General features: G+C 36.4%; 1 protein-coding gene and 1 long non-coding RNA gene across 11 annotated transcripts in view; one reads left to right on the top strand and one right to left on the bottom strand.

Moving 5' to 3' along the window:
* Gm20642 overlaps positions 1-1388 on the top strand; it is a 34921-nt gene extending 33533 nt beyond the window's left edge. The window contains exons 3-4 of the long non-coding RNA XR_874530.3: positions 204-396; positions 1306-1388. This is a non-coding gene — a long non-coding RNA (predicted gene 20642). The remainder of the gene's footprint in view (positions 1-203; positions 397-1305) is intronic.
* Nrg3 (neuregulin 3) overlaps positions 1-24805 on the bottom strand; it is a 1108134-nt gene that overhangs the window by 883257 nt on the left and 200072 nt on the right. The window lies entirely within an intron of this gene.

The following is a 24805-nucleotide window of genomic DNA, read 5'->3' on the forward strand; positions in this document are numbered from 1 at the left end:
TAGTTGCCGGATAGCCAAACGAAGGGACATAAGTATCTCTTTTTAGAATGTTTCCTCTCCTGCTAGCACTGTTACATGAGAAGAACCCAACACCTCTAAATAGAATAAGCTTGGAAGAAAGATTGTCTGTTTGGTTGATTTGGAGCATCTTCCTAAGAAAGGAATGGTCTCACATTTTGCCCTCTGCTTTCAACCCACCTTAGGTATTTAGTTCCAGTGCATGGACCTTGTTTTGTCATACCACAGTGTTGACTCATCTCAAGCATACAGTTCTACGGGAATGACCTTTGGACTGCAGTTCTACAATGTTGACCTTTCCTCTGCAGTTTCACGGTGATGACTTTGGGTCTGCATTTTTAAGACCTTGGGTCTATTACAGCAAAGTGTTCACCACAGGTCTGTAGTTTCTCAGTGATGACTTTGGGTCTGAAGTTCTACAGTGTTGAACTTGGGCCCATAATTGCCCGATGTTAATCTTAGGTATTCAGTTCAAAATTTTGTTCTTGGGTCTGTAATAGTAATGGTGACCATGGTTCCATACTTCAACAGTGTTGATCTTGAATCTATAGTACCATAGTGCTGTCTTTGGGCCTATAAGTCCCACTGTTTACTTTGGGACTGTAGATCTAGTGTTGAGTTTCAGTATAGTCTTCTACAGTGTACTTGCATCACATTTAAAAAAATATTTATTATGCATAATATATAACATGCATTTGAGGTGTTCAAAGAGTAAGTATGATTTGCAGTGAAACAATAGGGAGATTTGGTTAATGAGCAGGCTATCTAAAGAAGCCTTTGAACTGAGTTTGTACATTCTGTATCTTGACCACATAGGAAAATGTTGATTCAGGCTGCTCAATTACAGACTTTCTAGTCTAGTGTTATGCTCACACCAGAGAACTAAATATCACTCTCCTCTTAAGGAGACCTCATTTAAGTTTGGTGTTCATATGTGGAAACATAATCTTAATTTTTTTCTACTCACTAAACTTTAGACTTTCAGAGATGCTTAAGATTTATACAGAAAGTGAGATTAACCCCCCTTGTCTAAGTTGTCCTTTTGTAAACATCTTACCTATTCTTAGAACAGTGATTAAAAACAAACCTTTAACCTGGTATAGTGTCAGTGACTGAAGACATGATTTTTGTATTTCACCCTATTTGCCACAAATGTCCTCTTTCTTCAGGATGTTATTTTAGTATCAATTCTAGTAAATCATGATGCATGCAGAAGAGGTCCATTACAAAGGTCTGGGATTAATGGCTATAAGAAATAGTGACAAAGCATTTTTTCTCCTTTTCTAGACTAACATGGACAACCTTTGAGCATCTTCATGACAATGGTGCTATATGTATGAAAACGTCTGAAAGAAAATATCCTTTCTACATTTTGTTCTTCCAGCAGCTTTGCCAACTTTATGCGTACCCTTTGAATTTCATTCTTCCTTCTTTCCATGTTTAATTATAGTTTTTATTTAGAAAAACATAGCTTCTGATTATGTTCTACACTGACACTTAGAGAAGTTTGGTCCAGTTCATCATCTCTCAGCTATCCCTGCAATTCTTCCTTCTAGGATCCTTGTAGTCACCCCATACAACAACATTTGCTCACTGATTTTTATTGTTTGTTTTTGCTTTTTTTAATCAGGCAGAGTCCAATTTCCTGACACTTCTCATTTGATTTCCTAGTACATATATATATATATATATATATATATATATATATATATATATATATATATGGTCCAGTTAATCCTAACCTCATGATCATGGCAAACTAAGGTTATTTTCTGGCTCACTACTTAAATTAATGCCTCTATTTTCCTCTTCCCAACTTTGTCTCAGTACATCTAAAACCATCAAAGAGACAATATATTGTAATGTCAGTGATTAAGGAGAGAGCTTATTCTGCAATGAAAGGACTGCAAAGCTACATTATCTCCATTGAGTCTATTCAACTTTATTTCTCAGTATCTGTATCTGGTATAAGGATACAATAAAACCTAATACATAGGACTGTTGTAAAAACTAAGTATAATAGTTCATGAAAAATATGTAATAAACACTATTTGAAAATATTAAATTCTCATGTAATATCATTAACTGATTTTAAAACATTCAGAAGCAACAGAGACCGTATGCATAAAATCAAGTTCATAAGTCAATACAACCTGGGGCTTAAGGTCAAGACTTTGAAATCAATTGGCCGAGCTATAAATCTTAATTTTCTTATCTAGTTTTGCTTCCTTAAGCAATACAACTAACCTTTATAAATTCTGAAACCATGAAATTGAAGCAACAACACTGTCATCCACTAACTAGCAATGGAAGACAGTATAGAATAGTTTGTTCACAAGATCAAAGACTTCTGTTATCATTTCATCTTTTTTTAAATAGTCTTCTCAAATGATGAATTTTGTCCCTGAAGCTAAACATACTTGTCTTAATTCAAGAACACCGATCTTCTACCTACTCCTTGTTTCCTAGAAAATAAGTTGACTGCATTATAATTCACTGATATAAGCAACTAATATTATTGGTCCATTTATTGAGTAAATGTATAGAACATCATCTCTATCTAGGTCTCTGCTGGCCCTTCCCTAGATATACTACTGTGAGGAAGCCTTGCATTGTTTCATGTATGGTTGGGTAGTTTAACAAGTTAACTCCCCCACACTTATTATTTAAGGAGGGGATCCATCTCTAGGTAGATGATTCAGAGTGCAAAGTGCTTACTGCAAAGCTATGAGCATCTGAGTTCAGATCCTCAGAATACACAGAAAGCTAGGTACAGTAGGAACATCTGTAAACCTGGTTTCTCAACTGTGGATGGGAGGTAGAGACAAGAGCATCTTCAAAAGCTTATGAGGTAGTAGCCTCTTATTTATGGTAGTGGGAACCAAAGATAGACCCTGTCTCTGACAAAGTAGACAGCAACGACTGACATCCAAGTTCATCAGTTTATAATCTTACCTCACATGTCTGCCAGGACATGCCTGAGATTGCACTCACATAGACCCCCTCACATGCATACACTACAGAGACAAACACCCTCACAGCCTCACACATACAAAGTCATTTTTAAAGATAGGAAGTCTAACTGTTGGTGATATAAGGATTAATTGGATACAAATAATTTGGATAAGAGGCCACTCAGTATAAATGTAGGGCAGGTACTTCGCACTGTTTTTTTCCTCAGACTTCGTGAGTTACACAGCCATCCCATATTAAGAAACATGTGAACATTAATTTCCTGCTTACCAATCAGACCTGAGAACTGCTGATACTCATTTTGTATTTTGCTACTACTGTAGTCACATTTTGGTGACTGCTAAATACTCATGTTTTATTCATTATTTTTTCTGGCTTTTCTTCTTTAATATTACAAGAAGAACCTAAATCTTTCTAACTTGTGATGCTTCTTAAAATATTGACAATACCTTCAGTATTTATTTTCAAACTGTTGACAATAGAAAGGTGAATTTTGTTAACAAATATCCATAGCTAAGGAGAATGGCTGAGATGGAGGAGACAGGCTAACATCAACATATCATGATGACACTGCAATTTATCCCTAGTTCTTCACAGACTTGTAATACAGTGACATAGAGTTAGGGCTCACCTGCTCTATCTGGGACATTGTGGATCTGAGCAAAACATTGTTAATCAATTTTGCATGCTACAATCAAACTAAAGAGCATCGCAAGAAGAAGGTTGACATATTAGAGTAGATATTATTAATAGCTTGCAAAATATCAGTGAATGTCCCTGAAGTACTAGTGGACTGAGCTTGATATTAACACTGGAGACTCATCAAAATAATCTCTAAGATTCAGGTGTTTTCATAGCATGCACTGAGTCTGCAGATTCACAGGGATCCTTTGCTGTTCTCTGGCTAGGAAAATTGGCTGGCATGGCTTTGCTTTGAAGTGGCTAAGCTAAGAAAACAGCTCCAGCCTCAGGCAAGCAGTATAGGTACAATCACAATCTCTACAGAGATAATCAATTTAGTTGAATACACAGGTGCCTGAGGTCCACTACTGCAGCTGGTTAGCTGGCCATTAACCTAACTTGATGTCTGTGAGTTTAAGCTTTCCTTATTCACATTACTGATGTTGCAATTTACATCGTTTGCAGGAAACTTAACAAACTATGGAACCTTGAATGTCCTCCTGCTTTTTGACTATAGGTTTGTGTCTCTTTTATTCTCTCTCTCTCTCTCTCTCTCACGCCACACAGTAAATGACAACGTTATTCAGCAGACAGAGAAAACTGAAGATTTATTATGGACCCTCTAAATAGCTAGCTCTAGGCACTATGTAAAGAGCTTTGGGAATAGTTTCTTCAAATAACTTTTATGCTTCCTAGGATTTTTCTCAAGCTCAGCCTCACAGATTAGGTGTGCTCCCTCCTCCTAAGTATATATTGAGAAAGTGTTCTCAGTATTTCCTTCTATATCTCTTAATATGCAGCATTATCTATGCAGAGAGCCTAGGTTATCATAGAATGCAAGCTTACTGAATGACAGGTACGTTAGGTTAAATTTAGTTCTATCAACTCTTCTAGCCCTTATGAAAACTACCCAATATTTCTTTATCATAAAACTGTCCATTTATTGTCCTTTTGATCATCTTTATTAATCATGTTAGAGACCCTGGGCACTCTTGCTGCATATTCTGACAGTCTATCATTATCATTCTGTCTAATTTCAAATAAAATCCCCATGTTGAGTTGACCTCAGCACACCCTGCCCTATGCTATATTTTGCCTGGCAGGCAGGCATTATTGGGAACTGAGGAGGAAATGGGTTGATACTAAAATTGGGACTGCAGCAGATTCTAAATATGCAACATTTCATACAAAGTTGATTTTTCTTTTCTTTTCCTTTCTATCTTTTTCTTTTTATTGGATCCTAGATAACAGTGTCCATGTTTTCAGAAATATCTTAGACCCTTGAATATAACTGTGTTCTTGTGAGGTTTTAGAGTAAGGTTCTTGAATAGATGAGCTCACTAACTATCCAAGGTGTAGGAAAATTGGGTTCTGAAGGAAACCCTTGACTTGTGCATTTAAATTATATGAAAGTCTATATCAGCGATTGAATTGGGGTCTTATGGGTGATCTTGGGTATAACTCTAAGCATGTCCATCCTTGTTTTAGCTTACATCTATGGAACCCTGTCTTCACCCGGACCTTTATCTATCCAGACAAGGCTGGCTTCTGACCGTCTTTATTCCATCCAAATAGTACCAAAGGCAGTATCCCTTTGTTTAACATTCAAGTTATCTTAGAAAATCCCTGATGATTATGCAAAATAGTTGACCTACATATCCAACAGATGGAGTAGGTCTAATAGTAATATTGACATGAAGTCAGTAGATAAAAATGGACATAGATTTGCTTATTAAATAATTTGTTTGCCCTAATATGCAGCCCCCCCAGCTGTGTAGAACAAATAGTTCACAATCCCAACTATATTAAGTTAGTCACAACCTTCTAACAAAAACCTATTAAGCATGCCCAAAGAGTGTGCATATGGGGCAATGTATGATAGGTTTGACTGTGTTATAGGTCAAATACACACTGAGGTTCCGAATGACTTTATTATTTCCCAAACATCAATGCTATTTAGAATCTATCCTCCCGATAATCTCAGTTGTCTTAACTTATGTCTTTTATGTCTCCTTTTATGGCTATAAGAATTTTTTTGACTTTTGATCAGTTTGCAGCATGAAATGCAACAGTATGAAAGTGATAATAAACTATTGTATGCTTATAGATGTCTCAATTCCCTCATAGGGTAATAGGGACATAAATTAACGCATAATAAACATAAACAAACACTTTCAAAGTATACATCATTATATTTCAGAATGTCAGTTTACTCCAGATTCATCTACCAGCAATAAAATCCTACTTCCTATGGTACAAGAATTAGTAGGTACATCCATGGTCCTCCTCATACCTGGTATAAGTTGTTTTAACATGCTCAGTTAATTGATTCACAAATAAGCACTAAAGTAGGTGAAAACTAGGTACCTTTAGTCATATTTCTACTTAGCTGTGCTTGAACTTACCAGTTGCACAAGAAGTAAGTTGTAATTGTCACAAAATATCTTCCAAATAATTTTCTAAAGATAAAAGTATATTTGTAATAAATTCAGGCATTTTCTAGAGAAATACATAGTTTAAGAGAAATTACTCATTTTATGTTATTATATGCTTCTGTGTTACCATATAAGCTACTTATTTTTCATTTTGAAACATAAAATTTTATATAAACATTTTCTAGAAATAGCAAGATATAAAACCACAAGCATGAATATAAATTGTGGATAGAGAGATGACTCAGTGGTAAAAAGCATTTTCTAGTCTTACAAAGAATCCAAACTTGGTTCCAAGTATCTACATGGTGGTTTATAACACAGATAACTCCAGCTTCATGGAATCTAGCTTTCTTTTTTGGTCTGGGTGAGCACTAGGCATAGACCTCACACACATACACAGGGGCAAAATATCATACACTTTAAAGGAATGTAGAAACATATTTAACTATAAATTAGTTAATAATATTCCTTAGTTATATAAATAGTAATTTATAACTGAATTCAACTAAGAGCTTTCAATTCACACTTCTTCTGGTTTCATCATCATAAGCACCATCTGACCTTCTATGCAGGCATCACAAATGTACATGTATGAGAATTAAACAATTTTATATAAGTGGGCTCATTAACCAATAGGCCGATAACCCTGCTATATAAAATCAAAGCAGATTCTATGCTATCCTTCATAAACAATATCAAGATCAGTAGTATTTCTGTTCTGTTTTGTAACTATAAACAAAATACTTATATAATCTTTATTTATTTATGTAACTAGTAGGAGGTTTTGAAACTTATTTGGCTTCTAACATTTATATACCATTTCAAGGTCTGTAACAATGATTCATCTTACCTCAGTCTAAGTTTACTCAAGGATAATGACACCTATTCAATAGTTTTAGTATTTTAAATGCTGTGTGTATCCAAATAATGGCATTGTCAAATCTAAACTACTTTGTTTCATACTTGCCTTTAATTCTATTTTTAAGAAAGCTACAATGGAATAAATGTATGTGAGGCCAGAATTTTTCTTTATTGGTCAGCCAGCTTCTCATTCCTAGATGCTACCACTGTATTTAATTTAAAAGTTGAATATCCTGATCTAGACTTCTGTTGCTGGGCACTATGCCATAGGCCTGCTGTTGCCAACCTCTCTCATGGACTGCAGCTAGGATCTCTGGACAGTAATATAAAAAGCAAATTACTCCTCAAAGGTAAATGCTGGCAAGCATTATAAAGATAAAAGTAAAGGAAGATGAGAAGAAGTTGAAGCATAAACACTGTCGTCCTTTTCCTTCTGACTCCTGCCTTTCACAAGGCAGGAGCTAAACTGCAACATTATGCAGTGGGAATAAAATGTAAAAAGTGGAAGAGTGTCACCTTTCTAAGGAGATTATCTGCAAACAGGGCTACTGAGAGGATGCTGAAAATCCCTGTGTGTGCACAGATGCATTCATGCATGTAGAAATGGAACATTTAACTTTCCTTTACTGTCCCTGGACACATCTTGTGGTAAAATACACTGAAGAAGAAGAGGGGATGGGGTGAGCAGTCATTCCTCAGGTCTCAAATATGAGTAGGCCCCAGGGTCCTTCGGAGTGTGACTCGAATGTGGAGGTGACAGAGTTAGACAAGGCTTCCAGGGTTTGTAGATGAATTGCAGAAACTTCCAGGCTGACTACTCTGTAAAATGTGTGTATAGCATACCCAAAGAAGTATATTGCACTTAAAAACAGAACCATCAGAGAAAGCATAACCCAAGTGTCAAAATATTCTATGTAGTATATTCACAGAGCAGGCATTAATAGCATAACAAAAATTTTTGCTGTTTTTTCTGCACTTTTGTTTTATGAAATAAGGCCTCCATATTTCCCTACATAATCCAGGATGGCTTTAAATTAGCAATGCTACTGTTGCAGCACCCTAAGAATCTACAATTCGAGATGCGAACCACTATGGCCAATATAACCAAGGAGTTTTGTTCCCTTAATGTTTTTATTTTTACTCTTCTCTTATATATTATATCCTGACTACAGTTTCTTCTCCCTTATCCCCACCCCCCAGCCCCCGCAGCATCTCCTCTCCATCTATCACAGATCTACCTCCTGTCTTCCCTCAGAAAAGAGACACCTTCTCAGGACAACAACCATACTCAGCTTAACAATCCACAATAAAGCCAGGTATATCCCCTCATATCAATGACAGACAAGGCAACCAAAGAGGGACAGGGTCCCACAAGCAGGCAAAGGAGTCAGAGCCAGCCTCTTCTCCCACCCTCAGAAGATGGCCTAATCGGCCATCAGTGGAAAGAGAGGCCCATTGGTCATGCATACTTTATATGCCTCAGTACAGGGGAACACCAAGGCCAAGAAGTGGGAGTTGGTGGGTAGAGGAGTAGGTGGGGGAGCGTGTGGGGGACTTTTGGGATAGCATTGGAAATGTAATTGAAATAAATACCCAATAAAAAAATTTGGAAAAAAGAAAAAAAAATACCAAGCTACACATCCATAATGTACATGGACAGAAGCCTACAGAATCCCTGATCTCTGCAAGCCTCACTGAGTTCCACCCAGTATTGTGGGACTCTGCATCTGTTACCAGCAGTTGCTGGATAGATTCTCTCTGTTCTCTCTGGTGAGAATTAAGCTATGCTCTAGTACAGAAACACACTGCAGACAGAACAAAATGTAGGTCAATTGTTTTGTTGCTTGTTTGGGTTAATGCCCAATCCCTCCATTTGAGGCCATTCTGAATAGAGAAGATGGCCACATCAGACTGGGTGCCCCCTATTACTAGGAGTCTCTTTGCTAGAGTTACTGTCATAGATTCCATGGAGTTTTCATTGCACTATGTTTCTACATCACTCCTGAAATGTACCCCAAATCCAGCCATTTCTCTTAGTATTTTCTCCTTCTGTCGCAGGAGACTTCCTGTTCCTAACCTTACCTACCCCCAGTTCATGGCATAGTTTATTCTATCTCCCCTTCTCAAGGAGATCTTTGGGTCTCCCTTCAACCTCCCCTTTGTTACTTATATTCTGTGGGTCTGTGGACTGTAGCATGGTTATCCTTTACATCTAATATTATCCACTTATAAGTCAGCACATACCATGGTTTGTTTGTTTGTTTGTTTGTTTGTGGTATTGTGAGGTAGAACACAGGGTGAATCTAGCAAAATTGGTTTGCTTTCAATGCTCATTCTCTCTATCTATCTTCCTATTCCTTCTTTTCTTCCATTCTTAAAATTGGAATTAAAGCCAGAGCCTTAAACATACAAGAAAATTGCCCTAACCTATATTAGATTTGATCCTGTTATTCAAGAGTGTTTATATGAGGGGTGTGTACATGTCTGCACATATAGAAATGACAGAGATCAGGCTCAGGAGTCATCATCGGGAAAGTCAGCTACCCATTTTGAACTGAGAAGATTATTAGTAAATGTACCAATATTTAGAGAGTAGCACACTCTAATCCATATGCTTGATAAGAACTCTACAAGGAAACTACAAACAATTTGGACCAAAATCAAAATAAAAAGATAACCGATAACCTATGATAATATGTGGGCTATAATTTTCAAAGTATAATTAGGGCCTTATGCTTTATAATAAAAAATAAATCCCCAAATTCAGAATGAATATTACTACCATAAATAACTTTAAAGTGGAAAACAACTTCACTTCAAAGCAAGAAGAAATAACAAATACACTAATGTGGCAATCATAACTTGATAATGAAATAGAAAACTGTAAAACAAAATACATAAGTGAATTTAAAGATAGTCTAATTGGAAAATGATTAATTGTTGAAATTCTAACTAAAAACAAAAATAGATAATTGCATATGATAATATAGAGGATATAAAGTACTAGAGACTCTAGAGGCATTTATAGGACTGGAAAAATGTAATGCAGGCACCTGTAGGTGAAATAGAGCTATGCCATGAACAAGATAAATTAGCAGATCTCATTAAAGAATTAAGTGAGAACTCCAAGATATTGCTACACACACACACACACACACACACACACACACAGAGAGAGAGAGAGAGAGAGACAGAGAGACAGAGAGAGAGACAGAGAGACAGAGACAGAGGGAAGCAGAGACAGAGAAAGAGAGAGACAATATAAATGAGCTGAAAGTAAAAACTTTGCTCTGCTATAGTTCATGACTAAATACGTAAGGCAAGATGAAGAAAAATAGCTGTAAGGCATAAGCATCCCAAAAGACTTATATAAGAAAATATATTGAGAAACAAGTCATGATGATTTTTCAAATTTCTGAACAATGCAGGTTTCCAGAGCAATGCAATTTGAATAGCAAACCCATTACAAACAAGGCACAGTGTGTCTGTCACTCCATAAAGACTTTGACACATCATGCCAGTCTTCCCTTTCTTATTCATTTCTTCATACAGTGGGGATAGCTTTACGTGTCAGAAACATCTAAATAGACATTATGCCATCACTTGCTGTTATTTCCCTGGAATTGCAACCCTTCGAAATAGTGTAGAGTAATAACTGATGGCTAGTTTAGCTCAGGGAGGTTCAAAGATGAGGACTGAGAGGATGTTAGTTGTTTTTTCCCACGAGCTTTTGATTTTTGATTCAGAGAGTTCCATGCTTCCCATTAGATTAAATTTATTCCATAGTAGAATAACTCATTACCTTACAAGTAGGGTAAGATCTGTGGTCTTTTATACTTTCTGACCTAACAAGGAAATCTTTTAAATCAGATTGATAAATAAATGATTGAGGCACAGGGAAAAAAATAACCTACCAAAGATGTCATGGTGGAAAATTAGCCCAAGAAAATATGTCCAACATCATCCATTATTCATGATAAAATACAAATTAAACAACATAAAAAGAATAGAAACAATCATATGAAAATGCCATACTACCAAATACTGTGAATATTTTCATGAAATAAGTACTCTAGCTAACAGTCATTGGTGAAAACTTCATCAGAACTGCTGGAGAGCAAGATGACACTTTCTTATCATTGTAAACATATATGTAGCACATGACCCTACAATTTCACCACTAGTATGCTCATAGAAATATCTCAATAATTGTCAAGGAGCTGTATGTATAAGAATCTGAAAATAACAACCAAAATTCTTTTTAAAAGAGAATAAATTAACAAAGGATGAAAATAAGTATTTAGTTTATTTTGAGATAGTAAAAGTAACTATTGATAAGTTCAAAGGTGGGGTTGGGGATTTAACTCAGCGGTAGAGCACTTGCCTAGCAAGCACAAGGCTCTCATTCTGTCCTCAGCTCTGGAAAAAAAAAAAAGACAAAATAAGTTCAAAGGTTAGTCACAGGTATATCATATTAAATAAAAGGACGTTGGTAGTATATTTTTCATCTATGTGATACTCTGTGAATGTTAAAATCATACTGACAAAATTATAAGGACAAAGCAGGCAAGAGGATGAAAGAAACCAGGAATATATAAGGGAATATCACGAGTACAGTTTGGCATAGGTAAATGCTTCTGTATCTTGTGATGTTGGGAGTTACCCAAACAGATTATGTCAAGCTCAGAGCCAAACACATCAATCAACTGACTTTTATTGGATATAATTTTTTGAAGATTCTCAGGAAGAGTCTCACAATGAATTAGCTTGGTATGAATCTGACCTTCTTTACTCCGCTTTGAATGCATTGTTAATGTCAGGTGTGAGCTTTCTTTCTCACAGAGAGCACATTCTTTACGTTGGCATATTTCTTTCATGGCTTGAGGTCCTATTATGTTCTCTTTCGGCCTCGTGTCTCTGGTGTTTCATTGCTGTGATCATGCATCCTTGCCTTCTGTACAGTCAGTCAATATTTAGTCACCTTCTATTTGTTTAGCTGACATTTTGTTCAACTTATTTGATTTTAGATAATGGTGTCTTGTTTGGGCTATAGCTTTTCACTTTTTTTTTTTTAATCTTTTTCTTGTGTTGTGTTATCCTTTTGGTGGGTATCATAGTTTGATTTCTATTTCTGTGATAAAATATTATGACAAAAATACACTTAGGGCAGGAAGGATTTCCCTGCAGTGATGCAGGGGAAGTCAGGACAGTAGAAAATTGAGAGAACTGGTCACATTACATCTGTAGTCAAGAAGAGGGAGGTAATAAGTGTATGCCTGCTTACGTGTCTTCTTCTGATCAGCTCAATTTCTTCATTTTTATCTAGTTCAGGAACCCTTGCATAAGTAATGGTGCCAACTAGAGTGCTCACCTACTGACATGACACTCATAAGCCAAGCCTATGTGGACCATTATCCCAATAAGAGTCTAGGTTTGATCAAGCTGACAAACCTAAGAATCACAGTATTTGAGAAAAGCACTTGTTTAACTTCTGTGTGTGTGTGGGGGGGGGGGAGGTGGTAAAGTACTAAGGCAATTGTCCATTTCTTCGTGGATGGCAGGGGCTTGCTTCTAGAGTCTCTGTTAGGCTTTACATTTCTGCGTACACACTGGTTGAGTTAGAAGAGGATGTATTTCTCTTTTTTTCCTTCCCATATTACTAGACTCTGTAGTCATTCTACTTGATGGCATCAGGCAAGCTAGCATCTGTGTCTCTCTACTTCTATTACCATGAGGTTCATTCGTTGTCTGTCCCCTACTAGCTTGAGGGTGAGGAAGCAACATTTTTTTGAGAAGCCTCCATAGTTACACATTTACTTTAAAGGAGTATCATTCATACATGCTAGGTGCTTGCAGTCTGCTCCTTTGGTTGGATTTGTTTCTGGAGCTGGCCTGATTCCCAGTGGTTACTAATGTGAGACATCTCTGTCCAACAGAAGTGGAGCTCAAGCCATCCTCTTGTCCAAATTCCTATAAATACTACAAAACTTCTTTCATTTGTGAGCTCTGGATTTTCTTTATCCTTTCACTGTTGTGTTTGCTTGTTTGCTTAGTTTTGGAGTATATTATTAAAGTCATCTTTGTATCCCAGAGTTCATCCAACTGCATCAAGATTTCAGGCTACTGCTGAGAGTTTAAAGGCAATAGTGAGCTTGAGAAGCTGTCAAGTAAAAAAAAAAAATGATGCTATTGTCTTGCTCTACTTTGTTGTAGCAATTTCTGAAGTTCATAGAATTGGCTGTTGCTCCCAATTTTTTATTTAGTTGAGACTCACAATAATTAGATGGAATATTAATTCTGATGCAGTTGTTCTATTATGGTGATTTGGGAACAAGTATATTGAATTTTGTCTTTTCCATACCACCTTAGCAAATAAAATGTGGATAAAAAGATCCAATATCAGTTAAAAAATTGTAACTCAATGGAAGATCATCAAAAAACAATGTATAAATCTTGTAAAAGACAGTTTTCTCTAATTCCATACTTTTATTTTATAGGCATATCTAATTTGACATGTCTTTAATATACATTAATGGCTCACAAAGTACTTCAATATGATCAACAAAGACCCAATAAAATGCTTCATTATCAATAGAATGGAGCGATAACATTTGTGGAATAATTTATAAGTAGTTTCCAAAGCAGAAGCCTAATGTTTCTTTGTTAACTGTGAAAAGCTTTGCATGCTAAGAACTATTCAGTCTTATGGAATTCAAACACCATTTAACCTATCGTCACATACTTATTTTCTCAAATTGTGACCAGTCATGGTTAAAGCCTATCTGTAATGGGTGGAATGACAGTTAATATTGTTAGTCAGTTCTCCAGAAGCTATAATTTCCTAGAAGACAAGTCCTTTGACATACCTATAAAAATTATTTAGGGTAATATGATTTATAGATGAAGATATACCTTGTTTGGGTACCATTTCATGGAAGGGGACCCTAAACTAAATAGAAAATGGATAACAAGCCAAGCACCACCGTTCATTCATCCCACTCTGCTTCCAGACTACCGATGTAGTGTGACCAGGCACACCAAATTCCCCTGTCGAGAGGTGAATTACAAAGTGGGCTGTAGCTTTGAAACACAAAGCCAAATAAATCTTGTCTACCTAAAGTGGCTTGTGTCATATTATATTGTTATAGAAACAGGACAAAAAAAAATAAGACAAGTGCTAAGATATTTGGTTTTTCACGTCTAAAATATTTCCCTGATACATTCTTTCACTGGATATTATTGTGGAATATTTATGTTTAACCATTTGAAAGAGGGTTAAAATATTCTACTGAAGGTTCCATGGCAGTGTGCATCTAGAACCCTAGTACCTGGAAGGCAGAGCCAGGAGCACCATGAGTTCAAGGTCAGTCCAGACTACATAGTATACTCTTCTCCACCCAGAGCGCTATATCTTGTATCTACTCCCAAAGGAAAAAACAAAAGATTCCATGAACTGTCCCTGCCCATAAGTGCAAGAGCAATACAAATTAAAATCCATGAGTTATTAAATTAAAAAAGAAAACACACAGTTGGAGATGGGTCTGAGAGGAGTCATGGGAAAAAGTTGAAGTGAATATGATCAAAACATATTGTATCAAATTCTCAAAGAATAAAGTAAAAGAATAATCTATTATAAAAGATGTTAATTTAAACTCTAAAACATAGTACAGATAGCTTTGATACCAACAGTTCATATTTTGAATCACTACCTTAGGGAACCTTTGATACAAGCTGTGAACTATAGCAGGATACCATACATAATACTAAAGCACAGAGAATAATGAAGGGAGAATCAAGTACATATGTCAGCAGGCTTTTAAAGTACTTTAATTACAATGTACACACACATATATATGTGATTAAACCGAAATAACTTTAAACTTATTAAGTTACTTTTTTCACCTGTAAATCCAATATTCTTTCTTTTCTTTGGCACTGCTGGAGACCAAACTCAAGACTTTGTATAGGCTCTGCAATTTAGTTATAATTGACAACTAACAAAATTTAAAGAGGCTGGCAATCCAGGTGCAAGGTTCACAACAATAAAGCATTATGTGAAGAATTTACACTTGAATTCACAGCTTCACAGACACTAGGCATTAATGACATAAATGCATATAAATAACACATTTGGCCCAAGCTATTTAGTGCAAAATATAGCATTTTTATCACCACGAGCTCAAATGAGCTTCCCTTCTTTTTTTCCCCCATTATTGAGTCACTTTTTTTTTTATTTTTTTTTATTTTGTTTTTTTATTAGGTATTTCATTTGCATTATGTTACCACATTTAATCAAAGACATAAAAACTGTGTCAGGGAGCATAGTACATGAATTACCTAAGCCTTATATCTTTTTCCAGAATAATAGTGATCATATTAGAAAATATTTGTTATCATATCGGTGAAATCATATAAGAAATACATGCTGTCTCTTAAGCATAAAACCTTGTCAATGCAGGACCTTTTCATAGTCAGTCTGAACCTGTGATTGAAAGTTAACAGGTTAGCATGCTAAGACCCCCTGGGTTTGGACAGCTGACCTACAACTTCTGGAATATATGTTACACAAAGCACAGTAAGAGGCATGCGCTTCCACTGTATACAATCCCTCACACGCTATGTACTATAGTGCCAACCTCAAGTCACAAAGGCAGCTGATGCATGTGGCAGTGAGTTGAGCCAAATCTGAGGCATTCTAGTCTTGGGAAACTTGAGTCTTCTAAATTAAGTTCAAGACATGTCTGACATGTCCCCTCAATTGAGACAACATCTTAAGTATTATGGACATCAAGTGAAGCTGAATCTGCCCTGAAAAAAGGCATTATTTCTTCTCCTCTTCTGTGATATATACAAGGAGTTGGAATATGGGGCAGGAACTTAGAGGGAAGCAAAAGAAGAAGGAATTGAAGTGTGGGAAGAGGGAACAACAGTTGGGACAGAGGTACTCATAGGGAAATGCACCTCCTCCATCCTGCGTGCACACACACACACACAGAGATAGAGATACAAACAGACAGATATGTTGAGGATAGACACAGAAAAGGACATCTTATGTACCTTTGACGATATGTTCCAGAACAATGGGCATTGGCATTTCTGCAGGCGAGAAACAGACACACAAGAAGTCTATGCAAAGTTATTTCTGAATCTGCATAATGGCATCTTTCTATGTAGAAAAATAAAAGATAAAGGTATCTTCTTAGAAGTGCATCGTGAATGACTGGGTGATGAATGACTGCCTGCTGGGAATTCTGGGTGGATTCATTTTGACATTTTATGCCAGAATGGAGCAGATGATGACTGTAACTTGAGGTGTGGGAGTGTGGTGATGAGTGGGAGAAGAGGGAGTTCTGACTGCGCGTGTGTTAGATTGAAGATGGAATATGAGTTATTAATATATACCAAGACTATTAAATAATAGGCACTGCAATTAGTAATATTGCATAAGATTTAACAATCAATTGAGGTCAAGGGGACTTATTTAACATTAGGCTTCTGATACTCATGTGCTCTTTAGCAAAGGGTAGACTTGACTGAAATCCCACATATTCAAGTGAACAATAGAATTAAAATGACACCACCCTCATAGTATTCATGTAGCTAAAGCAGGTGCTGAATGAGATCACACAATGAGAATATTCTCACAGCCTGGCACAGAGTACATGCCAAATAAGTGTTTACTATTGCAGTAACTTACTTTTCTTCACAAAGCCATGATGGTAATTATTCCTGTTTTTCATGAAAACTCTATACTACTTCAACCATTTTCTCAAAGAAAATGTGCAGATGGTAGAAGATGTATGCCATGGTAGGCAACATCATTGGTTACTGGAGACAGTATGTACTACCTCCCATTCACTAGAACTGATTAATTTATAAACTAGAAAAATGTTGCAAAATATACTGAGGGCAAGGTCTTTGTGGATTTTTATCCAGAAAGTAAAATAGTGCCATTTCTGTGGAAATAGTATCAAAAGCCAAATGCAAGGATAGTCAGCCAAATGACCCAGCAATTCCTCATTTGGTGGTACAGGCACAGAAAATGAAAGCAGAGACTTGAACCTTCTGTACACTCATGCTTCTGTTACAGTAAGCACTGTCACACAGAGGTGAAGGCCACTGAGTCAATCGCTCTATGGATGAATTGATTAACAAAGGATGGTTTATGATTACAATGGAGTATGACTAAGCCTTCTATAGCAATAAACTATTGACAAATGATGTAATACAGAGGGACCTTGAAGATATGCTGAGTGAAATAAACCACACTTGAGAGATTAATATTATCATATCGTAGAATAAGCCAATTCAGAAGCAGGAGAGGGAAGAGATATTGCAGGGGTCTGTGGGAGTTGAGGAAGAGGGAGTACAGAAATATTGTTTAATGGCTCATAGGTTTTGTTGATTGTTTTGACAAAGTTCTGGATATTGTAGATATACATAAAGTAGTGATTGCACAAACCTGGGAATGGGTAAAATGGCACTGCCCATGGAGGATTGCTTAAAATGATACCTTTTAATTCCTTTATACTATAATAGATCAAAGTTAAAATGGAAAGAAATAGAGAGAAAGAAAAAATAAGAAGAGGCAGCAAGCACACTGTAGCTGATGGAATATCAAAGAAGAATCTGATGTTACAGAGCTCCATGTTGCAAATCTCAGACTTTCCTGAAGGCTGATTCTAAAACCCCATTGTATGGGATTAGGGTGAAGATTCAGCATTTAAGAGAATGTACTAATTTTCTAAAGGACTAGTCTTCAGACCCCAGGACTCATACTGGGCAGCTCACAACCTCCTGTAAGTCAAGCTCCAGGTGATCCATGCAACAATAAATCTTTATAACCATTTTGCTATAGATATTTTGTACTACATGACTATACCATTCTTTAATATTCTTTTAGGGGGAAAGATGGCAGGGCCTCAGCAACTAAAAAGAGCCACAAAACATTACTTTTATAATTTAACATATAATGTATGTGTGAATAAATACAATTCACAAAAGAATAAGCATTGGCATTTAGATGTAACTCAGGATGCCTAAAATCCCAAGCCAAATAATGTTTTGCAGCTTTATCCAACCCTTATTTCAGATTTATACAGGGGTCAGATGGTAATGAGCCTTGAGTTGCCCTGATTTAATATTATTAGGTATTCAACTCAATTCTGCTTTACCCTGGCCTATGGCCACGGTCTAAATCCTCATTTATTGGTTCACTGTCAAAATAATACAGTTAATAATATAGGTTTTATATGGTTTAAGTTAGAAAGCTTGAATTTATATGGGAAATATTGAACTGTCAATTTCAACTCACCATCCATTGTAAGACAACAAACAGGCACACAGAAGAGGAGAGAGGTTAAATTCATATCATTGGCTTTGAAAAATAACATTATTACAAAGTCTGAATCAATATGTAATGGAATAAATTTGCATAAATATCTGAATAGATTAAATACTCTAAACAAATGAGAGCCAAACAAAAAACAAACAAACTACTCAACTGCTTTATTAGAGATCCAAGAGGCATGTTGCTTGGGAGTTGCCACAATGACTGAGAGGCAAAGGGCAGAGATTTGCCCTACCTATCTCATGTCTATCAACTGTGAGCTGGGCACACACAAGTCCACTTATTCTGCTCTCACGTCCTTCCCATGACTATAGGCTCTTCCAGAACCATTTAGAGTCATGTGATAGAACCACATACAGCATTGGCTCTATTAGGCAGAAAGCAAGAAGATCATATGCTGCTTTATGCAGAGTTATTTATAATCAGTATGTGATTATACTTAGTGAAAAAGCTGCCACTAAAATTTTTTCTCCAGGGCTAAACGTAGGAGAAGTTGGTGCACTAAATTCCATCATATGATGTAAGGAAGAAGCTAGATGCTAGAAACTCTGTCTAGCCTTAACACTCACATGCTACTAATACTTACCATTATCTATAGAACAATAAAGGAAATCAAATTCCATTTTAAAGCCTTAACTTAGTTGACCATGGCTCACTCCAAGTCCTTAAGCAATAACTTTGTCCTTGTACCTGGATTCAGGACAAATCTCTAGAAATAAAAATCCATCATCACAACTCTGACTTTTATAATTTCAAACATTTGACATTTTATTTTCTGGCTTTATTGATCCTTCAAAAATAATTTCTGCTGATTTTTAAACTGAACTCCCATTGGGAAGGGAAAATTAGCTGTGACTCTGGCTGATCATGGGAAAGGTATAAAGACTGTTAAGGATGTTTGATAAAGCGAAGTGCTAACACTGTGATTCTAGCCCAGTGCAAGAAAAAAGCAAATCATGTTTTGACTAAAATTGAAATGACTCTATCAGGACAGAATACATAGAAACTGCCTAATACACTGGGGGGAAAGTTGAGTATAGCCAGTCCCAATGTCTTACAATAGCTCTTCAATTCAACAGCAAGCTGAGGGAGACAATGTTTCATAACTTTGAATATATACATAAGAAGGAGATTTGTTCTTCCCTGGTCTGTCTCTCATCTCTGCCTATTGACACAGCCTGTGAATTCAAAATCACCAGGGTCACTTGCTATTGAGAGGGAATACTAAATTAGTTCCATAAACAGAGAACTCACATCATGCATGAATTGAGTTTCAATTCTCACAGAAGACAAATGTATCTCTGCAAATATGGACAGATACTTAGAAAACCTAAATACATTGGCTATATCAATAGTTTGCCATTTGGTTGTAAAACATTGATTTATCAAAATAGTAGTCCATGAATACAGAACAATTGTGTTACTGAACCAAAGAGGAAAGAGATAAACTCATGCAGCATATTGACTAGAGTATTTTAGGTGGTAAGTGACAGAAACCACATTCCAACTAGGATGAAAGGAATAGAGGAAAGAAGCAGGAAGGAAGGAGGTGAAGGAAGGGAAGGAGAATGGGAAAGAGGGAGGAGATAAGAGAAGAGGGGAGAAGAGCATATTGACTAACAAATTCAGCAAGGAGGAAATGGGAAGCAGTGAGCTTTTGAAAGGTAAAGCTAAACACAGATGCTAAGAGGTTGTGAATCAACTTCACTGATTCTGTTGTTTCCATCACAGACACTGTACAAGAACTATACAAGGACAGGCTCATCTCATCCCATCTATTTGCAGGTTTTGGTTGTCATGTACAAATGTGACACTTTGTTTCTCACTTGGTGCCCTAATAAGTTCTGAAACAGGCAAATATAGTCAAAGGGATATGACATGCTTGCTTCCAAAGACTTGGATTGTAAGAAAATTAGAAAGCAGCTGGGATTACAAAGTATGTCTAGGACACAATGAAGTCTTAAAATTTAGAAAGAAACATTCTCTGTTCTGATCATTTCTTATTTCTTCTCTCATATCATGATTTCCCTGATGAATGCTATATTATTGTTTAAAACTCATCTGTAATGTGCTGACCACAACTACGTGACTTAAACAGTACTACATGCGAGATACAGCATGCTGTGAAACAGTGTATACTGCTGATGCACTACAAATTCAGAAGAAGGCCAAGAAGAAAGGTATATGGGACATAGCAGCTTTTTATTGCTAGTTGGGAAATAGGAAGTATAAAATAGACATCACAAATGACATAGAAGTCAAATCAATGTTGGAGTTCATATGCATCCCCTTTTCATGTCTTACAACATGATTCCTTAGTAATTACAATGTCTGCTCTGAGAATACAGATGATAAAACATCAGAACGCAGCAATCAAATAAGGTTTCACAAAAGCAGCAGACCTCTGAAGAACAGGGACATCACTATCCTAAAAAAATCAGCAGATTAAAACTATGTATACATCTAAAAAGAGTATCTCATAACCATTTATTTAAAGTCTACTTGGCATGTTTCCTAATATCTTTCACCAAATAAACAAACGGATTTATTATTTTCCCTTCAAACCACCAACCTGTCTTTCCTTAACTATGAAATCTATCAGAATTGCCTTTTATAAAACCATGGTGGTTAGTTATTACATTAAGAACCCCTTTCCTTGTACGGGTCTTCTGTGCTCAAAGAGGGATGAGGCACATCTATTTGCACAGAGGATTTTATAGCCCTGCCTCTCCTGGAGTATAAATAATTTCATGTGTGTTAAGCCATCACTATCCTTTCAGAATCTCTAGCCTTACCTTACAAATGCCAACATTAACACTGATGCAGGAAGTTGGTAGATAATGACACCATTAGGCAATTGTGCATAAATTTACCAGACTAAGATGGACTGACCTGACACCACATTGATGGGTAAGCCACTACCAATGCCTTATCCTGAATTCACAAAACCATACAAGGGAATGGCTCTGTCTTTTCCTGTAGCACCCAATGCATAATTCAGAGACCTGGGAAGCCACCACAAACCAGAAATGCATTAAGTCTATAGAGTTTCCTTACTCTCTTTAGATTCACTATAATGATGGTTCTTTCAGTTGTGTTAATCAGAGATTATGCTGGTTCAAGACCTAGATCGATACAAAGTGCATCTGATTTCAACACCCACGAAAATCCAAGTATGACTGAAGGAGCCAAAAAAGCTAAAAATCAATTTTTGTTTTTCTGGTTTTGTGTGAGCTTCAGCAGAGGAGAGGAATGGACTTTTTTTTCTTTTTGTAAGTGAATTGTGATCTCATTTTGTCATTTCAGACTGAGATAGCGTATGATCTGATGCTTAGATGATTATTTCTTTTTTCTCCTGGAGTTTGATTTGTTGGGAAATATAAATATGTTCTTTTAGTGTCTCAAGGAAAGAAAAGCATAAACTATGTACATAAAAGCCCATTTTAGAAGCTCTATGGTCTTAGAGTATGATTCTATTGCTTTGACTGTCACAACTATCTTACACCTGACTATCTTACTCCCGACTCTCCCAGGCCCAGGTTAATTTTTATAGCCCGACATCAAATTACAAACCTCTGCTTAGCAACACTGTTCAGTCATAAATGGAACCTGGTTTGCTGATCCACCACCTACTTTGAAAGACTAGACAGATACTCCATAGTCATTCATCTATACTTAAATATTCCAAACTTAAGTGTAATGCCTTTTGCCTCATGTGGATTCAAATTGCACAGTGGGACAGCAGGAATTTCCTAAAAGCCTCTTTGGCCTCTGTCATTTTGAAATAGTCCCAGTATTCTCCTAGGGCAGAGAGTAAAGAAGAGCACAAGAAAATGTGGTTTATAGTGGATGTATACCCACCAAGATCCTTCCCTGGACCTCTGGTTACCTGATAACCTCTGTATGTAAGAAACACATTGAAATAGCTGCCCCTCGAGGTAAACTTTTCCTGTTGATAGCAGTTGCCCAAAACAAACAGATGAGATTTTTGTCAGGGATACCTCATACTCATGCTTCCAAATGATCCTTCTGGAAGTGGTAGAACCATCCATTCTATAAAGGGGAGATTCAGCTTGAGACAGTGGTGACATTCACTGATCTGAAGGAGCAGAAACAGTGAGTGCAGCTAAGTGTTCACAAAGAAGCAAACATGCTCTGTAATAGTGGTGGTTTGGCTGAGAATTTGCCCTAAAAGCTCATGTATTTGAACACTGGGTCCCAGTTTTTGTTGCTCTGTGGGAAGGTTTAGGAAGTGTGGCCATACTGGAAGATATATGTCACTGAAGGCAGCAATCAAAAGCTAATGACTTAATCCTACTTCCAGTTTGCATTATCTACTTTGTGCTTGCTGTTCAAAGTGTAAACTCTTTAGCCTTCCTACCACCACGCCTGTGGCTTGTTCCCAAGACTGCCTTTCACAGTGAATTTCTTACACTCTGGAGCCATAAGTCCAAATAAACCCTTCATCTTTAAGTTGGATTTGGCCGTAGTGTTTTATCATAGCAAACAAGAAAGTACCCAATGCAGTAACAAACTCCCACTGGGAAGGAGGAGAAGAAAGATGACTTTGCACATGTGGAGGGGGCTGAGAATGGTTTCATGTGGATATAAATGATCGCAAAGGTTCCGAGAAATACAGAAAGTTAGAATAAAAAGGATAATTCTACTTCCTCACTAAGGCACTGCACAAAGAAAATGATGCTACAAGAGTTTTACAGGGAAAAAGGGTAAAAGGAAAGGTTGACTCACATGGAGTTATGCCTATAATGCTAAGAACAGAAACAGAGACAAGATTTGCATGTATTTGCCCCAAAATTAGGAGGCAAGATAATTAAATTATATTCTTAGAGCACACAAGATTGTAATAAGGATATCGAAAACCAGGATTATATTAACAGGAGCCACTTATAAATGATCCTGTTATAAATTCAAAGGAGCACCGTGCAAAACAATATTCACTTTAGACTTTAATGAATGCATGGAAAAAGGAATATGCAAAAGAGACAAATCTGTGAGATGTTTAGAATTAACTAGTTAATATCCTTATACACGGGCACTCAAATAATACAAGTGTTTCAGAACAGTGGTTACAAGAGAAAAATAAGTTGGCTGATAGTCATATCCATCAACTAGGTACTAGAATTCACTGTACTTGGTATCTAAGCAAAGGGAAATTTTCAGCTCCCTACAGGAGAATCTCATCTGTCTTGCCAAATATGGACACTCATTCATTAGTATTTGTGTGGACATGTGCAAGCATATACTCATGTGGAGACAAGGAAACACATCCCCCTGACATTAGTTCCAGGACCCCATTCTTATAGTGTAGTTATCATCCATCAAAATGTGTACATTTCTATCTACACATGATAAAGGTGTCCAGGAATATTACAAAGCCTCTGAAGACTGTTGTCCCATTAACTGTTCAGGCTTTACTGAAGGGTATCATTGCAAGGTGAACTAATATATGAATACTTATGTAATTTTCAAATATCTTTAATTATAAAGTATTATCTTTTCTGTCTACTCAGAAGAAGAACTGGTTTGACAATCAGGACCTCCACATTAAGTGATCATTTAAGGGGAGGAGGGTGATTTTGATGATATTTCTAAGGTATTCTCCAACCTCTGTAAGAAGTAGTGAATTATCAAAGAATCAGAGCCTGAAAAGTTTTTTATTTTTTTCCATATGGGGCTAGTCACCCAGACTTTCCTGATTTTGTATGTTTATTTCTATATCAGGCTCAGGTTTGTACAGATTGGTCCAGTCCCATGTCAGCCGCCATGCACCTCAACTCTGAACTCTAGCCATCTTTGTTTAAACCACTTCCAAGGGTTCCCCACTCATGCACTGTTTCTCTGTGTATACAAGAGTATGGACCTGAACCTTTCCTTTAATCACTGAATGAATAAATGACTAAACCCCAGATGGCTTTAATTTCATTACTTGTGAAAATGTGTGTTTCAACTGAAAGCACAATCTAGGATTATAGTACCAGGAATATACTATTATCAAAGTTCTGAACATTTGAGACTTTTTCAAATTCCATGGGGTTGAAACACTAATATACACTGGTAAGATATTTTTTTCTTATAAACAAAGAGGAAGTGAAAACCAATCAGTTATATTTCTCTGATTTCAGCAAACATTCTATTTTGAAGACTTTAATTTTTGTGATCATCAATAATTTTGAGATTTTAAGAGGTTTAATATTTTCTACTTTTTATCTTGACCATTGTAAGTAGAAAAGGCAAGCTTAGATTTAATAACTGATAAAGAAATATTTATATTATAAAAAAGATTTTGTGTTTCTCATCATAAGAAGTTGAACATAACAATTCAACTATTAGGAATAGCTAATGTAAATGATGTCCATGTGTGCACACTAAGATGGAATCATATAACTAGTCATATTACTGTCACTGACCCTCCAGGTCCTGTTCTATGTTTAATGAGGATCAATGTGTATGTATGGGAAGACTTTCT

This window comes from Mus musculus, chromosome 14 (genome assembly GCF_000001635.26).
Source record: "Mus musculus strain C57BL/6J chromosome 14, GRCm38.p6 C57BL/6J".
Lineage (NCBI taxonomy): Eukaryota > Metazoa > Chordata > Mammalia > Rodentia > Muridae > Mus > Mus musculus.